The following is a 10,367-nucleotide window of genomic DNA, read 5'->3' on the forward strand; positions in this document are numbered from 1 at the left end:
CAGTAGTGTACGTATAAAATACGTATGATTAAATTAAGTATATTTAAATAAGTTTAATTAAAGTATGTGTCCGTTCGTGTTAAGGGCTAGATTGTCGCTGGTTTCGTGATGAGCGGTGACAAGCGAAAACTTTACAGTAGATGAGAAACCGACTGCTTCTTCGTGACCTTTTGTAAACTGTATTTATGACAAAGAACTTCACAGATACAGATATTCTAACAATCTATCGATAAACACACACCTTGTGTCCTCTGTCTCTGTATTAGCTCACGCTGCTCCGCCGCGGTCTGCGGATTGAAGAGCGCGCTGAAAGACGGAGAGGAGACCGGACTGACGCCGGTTTCATTTGAAATTTAAGCGGACTGACTCTGAGGCGATCGGATACCGGTTCCATACCCAACCCTTCTTATATTTTTTGATAAACTAACCCAAAACTGGCTATGCCCTTGCTGGACTGTGATGTGACTTGTGTCATGTGCAGGTGTGATGGATCGCGTATGGACCAATAGGGTGTCGGAATGGTATATGTGTATCTCATCCAACCACAATCAAATTTACTCCATCCGGATGGTGCGATTTATCTGGATAAGTTTTTTTTCTCTCTCTCTGAATGATAACAAGCCGGAATGAAATAGCAGTAACGAAGCTATTTTTTAAAATGTAAGGAGTAGAAAGTACAGATACTTGCTTGAAAATGTAAGGAGTAGAAGTAAAAAGTCGGCTGAAAAATAATTACCCAAGTAAAGTATAGATACCTCAAATTTCTACTTAAGTACATTAACGAAGTATTTGTACTTCGTTACTTGACACCTCTGCTTTTAATGCATGTGTTGAAAATAAATATTTACTTGAAATAATAAACTTATTATTCTTGTTATGTCATGGTGGTGGTGATCTTATTTATTATTATTAGTAGTAGATTATATACTGGTGTTATCAAAACATTTTACTAGTAACAATACTACTGTGAATATGAAAAAGGGCATATGTTATCAAAGATATTTACTTTATACCCTTACTGTTAACTAAACTTGTCAAAATGCATAATCATAATTTGTTAATTATTAGAAGTTATAATTACTTGTTTCATCAGTGTGTGTGTGTGTTTGTGTGCATGCGTGTTTGTGTGTGTGTGTGTGTGTGTGTACTTGTTTTTCTATTCTGGTGGGGACTTAAACCTGAAAACACACAGACTCATGGGAACTCGTGTCACGGTGGGGACCTAAATTGAGGTCCCCAGTGGGTAAACAAGCTAATAAATTACACAGAATGAAGTTTCTTGAAAATCTAAAAATGCAGAAAGTTTCCTGTGAGGGTTAGGGTTAGGGGTAGGGTTGGTGTAGGGCGATAGAAAATACGGTCTGTACAGTATAAAAACCATTACGCCTATGGAGAGTCCCCACAAGGATAGCTGACCAGACATGTGTGTGTGTGTGTGTGTGTGTGTGTGTCAAAGACTTAGAAATGCACAGTTGATTAACTATAACACTTTTGGAGTTGTTTGTTGTTATTCCATGCTTTTTTCTAATTAAATATCTCATGTTTTGTATTTTAATGTCTCATTGTAATTATTTGTTTTTTGCCCCTCTTGCATATTTAAGGTAGTTTCTATGTATTAATTAGATGATGATTAATAATAGCAGTCAAGTTCAGAATTATTGGGAGAGTTGCATAAACACAGTGTTTCTCTAACATTCTCCCTCAAAGTATTTATGAATTCTTGTAAACCCTGACTACGAAGGAACTGATTCTTGGCAACCTTTGCTGCTGCCTCCATCACATCTTCCATGGCTTTTATCACAGGCTTACAGAGGATGAAGCTCTTAGTCTGTTTCTCCAATACAGTGACTCTTCCACTAAGAACAGTCAGAAGGGTCACAGCTCTCCTGAACGTTTCCTGAATATCAGCTGTGAAGTGTAGATGCTGCTTCAACTCTTCAATCTCCTTCTCCAGTTTATTTATCAACTTAACTGTCTCTTCAGTCTCGTTCTGTATGGCAGCAATCTTGGATTGGTAATCAGACAACTTCGTGCTCTTCTCATTCACCTGGGATTCATGTTTTTTTAGCTCGTTTTCAGCATCGCTGATGGCGTTTGAAGCCTTAACAATTTCGCTGGTTCCCACAGATAGCATTACTATACCTAGTGGAAAGCAAGAATCCTATCAGCCACAAATATTGATTAATATTGATAAGATAATGATAAAAAGTAGTAGTGGATCAGAGAGGATTTCTCACCAGGAATCCATCCGATGATTGGTATTGCAGCCAGTACTGCACCTCCAATTGTTACACCTGTACCAGTGTTATGTCTAGCTTGCTGCCTTTGTAGCTCATCTTTTGTCAATGCTACCATTTTTTGAGCCTGTTCCAAAGCTGCTTTAGAATTCTTTAATGATTCTTCAGCAGAGTTCTTCTCGATGTGTAATTTATCCTTTGCATTTCTTTTTTCTTTGTTTTGCTGCTCAGCATTTCCTTTTCTTTTAATAAGTCCCTCAATGCATTCTTCTAAATCTTTTAGTTTTTCCTTAATCATTGTCTCTGATTTTTCCAGGAAACACTCAGCATGCTCAATATGCTTCCTGATTTGTTTATAATTACAGCACATGCCAGTGGTGGGATCAACTTGTGCATCCAAGAGAGACTTGTAGATGTTACAGATAGAGACTATTCCCTCATTTAGCGACTCAACAACTGTCTCCATAGACTGCAAATCCATAACACTGGAAGTTTGAAGATAAGAAAAGAAAAAAAAAAAACATTTAATTTGTAAACCACAACATCATATCCATAATAGACCATCATTAACATTCAATAAAAGCAATACTTTGTGAATATACACTGGATTTAACTTACTCAGATAAGTGGAACTGTCTGATTTCAGCTGTAAGATAACACAAAAATAAGATATATTAATGATATTGTGTGTTCTTGATAAAACAGTGCTGTAGACTTCAGTAACAAAGTTTTGAAGAAACTGCAAGTATTACCAATTTTATTTATTTTGAATTCAAAACTCAAAACAAATGCAAAGATATTTAACCTTGAGATAAAGAAAAATCTCTTAAAGTAACTGTATAGAGTGAGCCAGTTAGCCAAGAACTAGCAATATTACGCAAGTGTATGGTTCTTCTCAATATCAGCACATGATAATAGTCAGTCAAAAATCTTTTAGTTAGCAGTTCTTTCTTGTGTTCTAGTTTTCTGTTCCCCTGTCTGATTGTTCTCACCTGTTTCTTGATACACTTATTTTTCTCTGTGTTTTTACTGTGAGTAAATCCCTACTCAAGTAGAGGTTGTGAATTGCTTGTGAACAAAGTTCTGAATTTAACCTGTGTACATATTAGAACATTGCACAAAACATGTTTGATTACAGCACTATATCCATCACATGTGTTCAGGAAGATAAAATCATAACTTTTTGAGAAACTGGGAAAAGTATAAATTATATATATATATATATATATATATATATATATAGTTTTTGCTAGTGGAGAAAGCTCAATAATAAATTAATTGAAACTAACGTTCCTGGTTACCTGACTGTAACCTTGTTCCCTGAGAAAGCGGAACAAGATGCTGTGCTGCTCAGCGCATTGGGAAACGTCTTATTTGTGACCAGCAGTGTTGGGAACGTTACTTTAAAAAAGTAATTAATTATAGTTACTCACTACTTGTTCCAAAAAGTAACTGAGTTAGTAACTGAATTACTCTATAATAAAAGTAACTCGTTACCAGGGAAAGTAATTATTTGCGTTACAGTAAAAAAAAAGTTGCTACATGTCAGAGAACATGACAGAGAATTTGTACTTTTTTTTTTTTTTTTTGCAGTTTTCAGAAGTCTATTGAAATGAGTAGAACAGACAGGTATATAACTTTCAATATTTATTGCATGTCAACAGACAGCAAGAGTTTTATCCTGCACTTCAAGTATTATCTTTGTAAGAAAAGTGTTTTTGGCCACTAGCTTTGTAGATGCGCGTCACGCATTACATGTACACATTACATGCACGTTCTTGCCTTTTACCACAATGAATTTGAAGTAGTGCTTATATCTTCACCTTCAAATGCCAACTTTCCATCGGATTGCTCCTCACTTGCCATCTCTGCTGCGAATCTCTGTGTAGCTGTTGCGTGTGTGTCTGTGTCTGTGTGTGTGTGTGTTTGGCGCCGCTGGCGCAGCCATGTGCCGCCATGTGTGTAAAAACACTGGCTCTGATTGGCTACCATGAAACACATGACTCTGCATTAGCCAATCACAGCCAATTAGCCAACGCCATTATTCCAATCACTGGTGACCAGCTGTGAATAATGTGTGTAACACGACGATAGAATTGACCCAGTGGTAATATAGCCTCGGTTGATGACTTCATCGGGGCGAGCCTGCAACACAGGCTGGGTGGCCATTCAATACCGCTCCCCACCCCATCAGGGAGGCATCTGTCATTAGCACTCTACGATGACACAGCCTCAATGCCGAATTTGCGACACGACAGTCTTAACGGTTAACATATTTCACTTGAGCACTTTCATGACTATACGGTTTAAGCCTTGAAGATCCAAGATTGGGTGCACCCCCCCCCCATTGGGAACCAGGAAGTATCTTCTTTAATAGCCTGACTCTCTCCTTGGACAAGGAACATGTTCTATGCCCTCTTTGCCCAGAAGAGTCTGTAGCTGTCGAGAAAGTACCTGCATCAGCTCCGGTTTCACGGAACTGGAGACCACGCTGTTGAAACGTGGAGGCTGACGAATAAATTGGATCCTGTATCCTATCCGTACTGTGCTCAATACCCATGCAGAAATGCCCCGCCAGAAGTTCCACGCTGCCAGACTCTCTGAGAGTGGTACCAATTTTAACACTTCCTTTTAAGGGGATGTTAGATTTTCCGTGTCCTGAACGATGGCAGGAAACACTGGAGCATCTAACATCTTGCTGGAAAACCACCACCCCCCAAAGCACAAGAAGTGGCGGGGATGGAGTGGTTTTGTGAGGGTAACGGGAAGGGGCGAAAGCTCCCTTGTGCGTCTAGAGCCACTAGCTCGGTGCACTGAATTGGCGGACTGGCAGGGGAAGGCCGTACTAGCTGCTCTAGAGACCTCCGTAGAGGTACCGAGCCTCTTAGCACCGATGGCCCCTCCCCTTGAGTTCGGCGAGGCAGGAAATGACGAATGCCTCTTCAATGCCCGTCAAATTAAGCCACAGATGCCTCCCTGTGCTGACTAAAGCTGACATAGAACGGCCGAAGGCACGGGCCGTTTGCTTAGTCGCACAGGCAGACAAATCTGTCGCTCGCCGAAGCTCAGTGCGCCTAGAGCCACTAGTTAAAATCCACTTTGTGGTCATTTATCGTCCCCCAGGTCAATTGGGAAACTTATTGGAGGAGTTGGATGTGCTGCTATCAAACTTTCCTGAAGATGGTACTCCTCTGGTACTGCTTGGTGACTTCAACATCCACCTAGATAAACCCCAGGCTGCTGACTTCAAAACTCTGCTCGCCTCATTTGATCTCAAGCAAGTGTCTACTCCAGCGACTCACAAATCAGGCAACCAACTGGACCTTATCTACACGCGCTGTTGCTCTGTGGACAACTCTTCAGTTGCTCCACTGCACGCTTCAGACCAATTCCTCATTACTGCTAACCTAGCACTTACTCCTGAAGCGGCTCACCCTCCAAGGCAGGTCACCTTTCGATGGAACCTACGCTCACTCTCTCCATCTCGCCTATCTTCTGTGGTTTCATCCTCGCTTCCTGCACTCTTTTAGTTTTCAGCTCTGGACACAAACAGCGCTACGGACACTCTTTGCTCCACTTTAACATCTTGCTTGGACAACTTTTGCCCACTGTTGTCTAGACCAGCACGCACCGCCCCATCTGCCCCATGGCTGTCCGAGGTTCTCCGTGAACATCGCTCTAAACTCAGTGCTGCAGAGAGGAAATGGCAGAAATCAAGAAACTCTACCGACCTCAGTGTGTATCAGTCTCTCCTCTCTTCCTTCTCTGCAAATGTCTTCACGGCCAAAACATCCTACTACAACAACAAAATTAACAGCTGTTGTGACGCTCGTACACTCTTCAAGACTTTCTCTTCTCTTCTTAATCCGCCGCCACCACCTCATCCATCGACTCTTACAGCAGAAGACTTTGCAGTTTTCTTCACAAATAAGACAAGAACCATCAGTGACCAATTCTCCACACCGCAGACCGAGGACAACTTTACAATGACCGATGCACACTCTTTCTCCTCCTTCTCCCCACTCTCAGAGACGGATGTTTCCAAACTTCTGCTGTCCAATCATCCTACTACTTGTCCACTTGATCCGATCCCCACTCACCTCCTTCAAGCGATCTCTTCTTCAGTCATACATTCGCTTACTCACATTATCAACTCCTCTCTTCACTCTGGAACATTTCCCTCAGCATTCAAACAGGCTCGGGTAAGCCCACTGCTCAAGAAACCATCTCTAAATCCAGCACTTCTTGAAAACTACAGACCGGTATCCCTTATTCCATTGATTGCAAAGACACTTGAGCGAGCTATGTTCCACCAGCTTTCTATGTTCCTTGTACAGAACAACCTCCTGGACAGCAACCAATCTGGCTTCAAAAGTGGCCACTCAACTAAGACTGCTCTGCTCTCGGTTACTGAAGCCCTGGGACTAGCAAGAGCAGCTTCAAAATCCTCAGTACTCATCTTACTGGACCTGTCTGCAGCTTTTGACACTGTTGATCACCAGATTCTCCTGTCCACCCTCAGACAGATGGGCATCTCTGGAACCGCACTCCTGTGGATCAAGTCCTACTTCTGTAACAGATCCTTCAGTGTGTCTTGGAGGGGTGATGTTTCTAAGTCACAATATCTTGCTACTCGGGTTCCTCAAGGCTCAGTACTTGGACCACTTCTCTTCTCCATCTACATGACGTCATTAGGATCTGTCATTCAGAAGCATGGCTTTTCTTACCACTGCTACGCTGATGACACCCAACTCTACTTCTCATTCCAACCAGATGACCCGACGGTAGCTGCTCGCATTTCAGCCTGTCTGAGTGACATTTCTGAGTGACAAGCTCTTGTTCTCTCCAGACTGGACTATTGTAATGCTCTCCTGGCTCTTCCTGCATGTACTTTCAAGCCTCTGCAATTGATCCAGAATGCAGCAGCAAGGGTTGTTTTCAATGAGCCAAAAAAGCTCACGTTACTCCTCTCCTCATCAGGTTACACTGGCTACCATTAGCCGCTCGCATCAAATTCAAGGTACTGATGCTAGCCTACAAGACGACCACTGGCACGGCACCGTCAAACCTAAACTCACTGGTTAAATCTTATGTGCCCTCCAGATGTTTGCACTCTGCAAGTGAACGACGCCTTGTGGTGCCATCCCAAAGAAGTTCAAAATCACTCTCACAGACCTTTTCTTGGACTGTGCCCAGCTGGTGGAATGACCTCCCAATCTCAATTCGTACAGCTGATTCTTTACTCATTTTCAAGAAACATTTAAAGACTCATCTTTTTCGACAGCATTTAACCAACTAATACTAGCACTTTTCCTTTTCTTAACCTTCCATTTATTAAAAAAAAAAAAACCTGGCTATGCGTTCTATACCAGACTAACTGAGACTACTGCTGTTGTTCTCTTGTTGACCTGACTGTTTCTATTGTTCTCATTTGTAAGTCGCTTTGGATAAAAGCATCTGCTAAATTATTAAATGTAAATGTAGTTTGGTGCCCTGAAGCGGTGGACCGGCAGGGGATGACCGTACTAGCCACTCTAGAGACCTCCGTAGAGGTAGCAAGCCACTAGCACTGCTACGTTTCCGGGCGGTAACTGAGAGAAGCGCTCACCGGAGATCGCTGTACCTTGGAACACCAGCAGGGTTGGCAGACTGATCTCCAGAGGGCACTGAGGAGAGATGGGCACCGTGTAATGCGGTGTACACCGCTCTTCCCCAGAGATCGCCTTCAACAGGTCAGCCTGGTATGCTTGTAACACTGCCATAGTGTGCAGCGCAGCACCAGCCTGACCTGCAGCTTGGTAAGCTTTAACCACGATGATGTTATTTTTCAAGGTTTAGTGGGGAGAGTAGGTTTCTTAACCGAGGATGCAGATTCGGGCAAGAGATAGCTCGCAAGCATCTCTTCAACCCGAGGCATCTCCGAATACCCCCAAGACTTTGCATCCATGATAGTTGAAAAATTCAATGTCGAGGGCCCAAAGATGCGGCAAGTTTACGCTTTGCTCCATGACTTTGACAGCTCATCATGGAGGTCAGAAACCTACCCTCCAGCTTACTACATTTGGAGGTCTTCTTGTTCCAGTCAAGCTGCAACCTGTCCACCGCGTGAGTAACCACTTTGAGCAGTTCCTCGACCGGTTTCCTCTTGGGAGAGGAATGCTCAGGGGCGGGCTGCTCCTGGCCTGAAGACCCAAGAGATATATCATCCTCCTCGTGAACCGAAGAAGCACCGGACCGTGCTTCGAGATCATGAGAGAGGATGCGTGAATCCTGTGACACCGCAAGCAAAAGGGACGGGCCCGTCACTGGTTCGTCATGCAGATCCGCATGAGAGCCCTTCAATGAAATGGGTGCGGTCTGAAAATAGCTCGGACGAAAACGAAGCATCTTCACTGAAAGCAGTTCACAATGCTCACATTCACTCGTTTTTAAAGCCAGAACCGCATGCTCCTACCCCAAACAAACAAAACAGTAATCATTGAGCAGCACAGGATTGACTGAAGCTTTCGAAAGGGAACAAATGGTGTCATGTTACCCTTTTTTTTGGAGCTGGATGACTCACAGTCGTGTGAGTGACTTCTGGGAGGTAATCATACAAAATCATATTGATGATAGACTTTCATTTAGATATTTCAGATTTATTAAAACAACATTTGACATTGGCTGTTGAGCAAAAAAAATCACATTTATTTTTGTTGATGCACATCAAGGAATTTATTCAATAAATGATAATAAGTAATAAGTAATATCTTTTTATCAGATCTAAAAAATTGTCCGCCGCAATTGAGTGCATGCACTTTTTATGCACATTTTTAGAATGTATGCACATATTGGAATTTCCATCCAGCATTTTTTTTTTCAGTAAATATTTCTATGAGATAATAGCAAGATAGAACAATAAATCCTGGGAGAATCCCGGGAAAATTGGGAAGGTTGACAGGTATGAGGTAATGTCCCAAGTCTAAAGCGTCCTCATTCTTTTTTCATGTTCATCCACTAAGCACAGTCTTTTGACTCATTTTTCATAGTCTCATACACAGAAACATTATGTACATAAATTAATGCTTTGAGCAATACTCCATATTACAGCCTATTGTTACACACACACACACAAAGTTTGTGTATTTCTTTTACACCTTTCATTATATTTTCTACATAGACACAATTGAAATGTGTATATTATTTTATTATTTTAATTTATTTTTTTTTATTAATTTTTTTTTTTCATTATACAGTAAGATGAAAATAAGTTTCCACTGACTAAAACTAGACTAAAATGCTCAAACAGAAAACTTGGCTAACTAAAACAGGACAAATTGACTAAATTTGATAAAAACTAAAAGTAACATTTGACACAGGACTAAGACTAAATTTATAATAGCAGTGCAAATTAACACTTTCATTTAAACTGGTTGACCATTTTAGTAAAGAGTGGAGCTTTTTTTTTTTAGGCTGAGGACAGATGAACAATTGAAGCATAACAAACTACTCATTCCCTTTTTGTAGTTACTTTAAGTTTGTAGACAGCTGCTGCATTGTGTTTTAAAATAAGAGGGTTGCAGATTAAAACTCTCAAAGCTCAAAAGCAAGGTAGCTTATATAGCAAAATAATGTTTACAATCATTTCTATTTAAAGCTGCACTTTAACTTTAACTGCTCTCACAGCATGGCAAAACAATCAAAGTACTGTACCTGTATTTGTCTGTCGAAATGTCACATGTTTTTGTTCAGATCTGTTAATGGTCTGATGGAATGGAAGAAGCATAGATGCTTTATACCCCACATGCATGAGAAATCCCCCAAGTTTTCCCCAAATACTTTCACTGTCACTGTACTTTCGCTTTCATTATATCCTACCACTTCAGGGTCACGTGGTTTAGGAAAACAGGAGATGTCTGTGCTGCAGTGTGTGGTTTCAAAATCAATATATTTCAATATATATTTAAATCAGTGCATTTATAGAAAAATCTTAATATTGAATATGCTATAGTAGCTATTGTCTTATATTAATTAGCATTTTTCTCATAGAGAGAGAGAGAGAGAGAGAGAGAGAGGACGATGTATTGGTGAATTACTCACACTGTTTGTGAAATTATGTCTCACAGAAAGTTTTAAAATTACTGTACTGCT

At 41.1% G+C, this 10,367-nt stretch overlaps 1 long non-coding RNA gene across 1 annotated transcript; it reads right to left on the minus strand.

Moving 5' to 3' along the window:
• Window positions 1–2,600: 2,600 nt before the first annotated feature.
• Window positions 2,601–10,018, minus strand: LOC113065969 (uncharacterized). Its single transcript, XR_003279102.1, has 3 exons — window positions 9,930–10,018; window positions 2,856–2,883; window positions 2,601–2,722 (listed from the first exon to the last, which is right to left on the minus strand). It is a non-coding gene; the product is annotated as an uncharacterized LOC113065969 (long non-coding RNA).
• Between the last annotated feature and the right edge of the window lie 349 nt (window positions 10,019–10,367).

This window comes from Carassius auratus, chromosome 49, assembly GCF_003368295.1.
Source record: "Carassius auratus strain Wakin chromosome 49, ASM336829v1, whole genome shotgun sequence".
Taxonomy (NCBI): domain Eukaryota; kingdom Metazoa; phylum Chordata; class Actinopteri; order Cypriniformes; family Cyprinidae; genus Carassius; species Carassius auratus.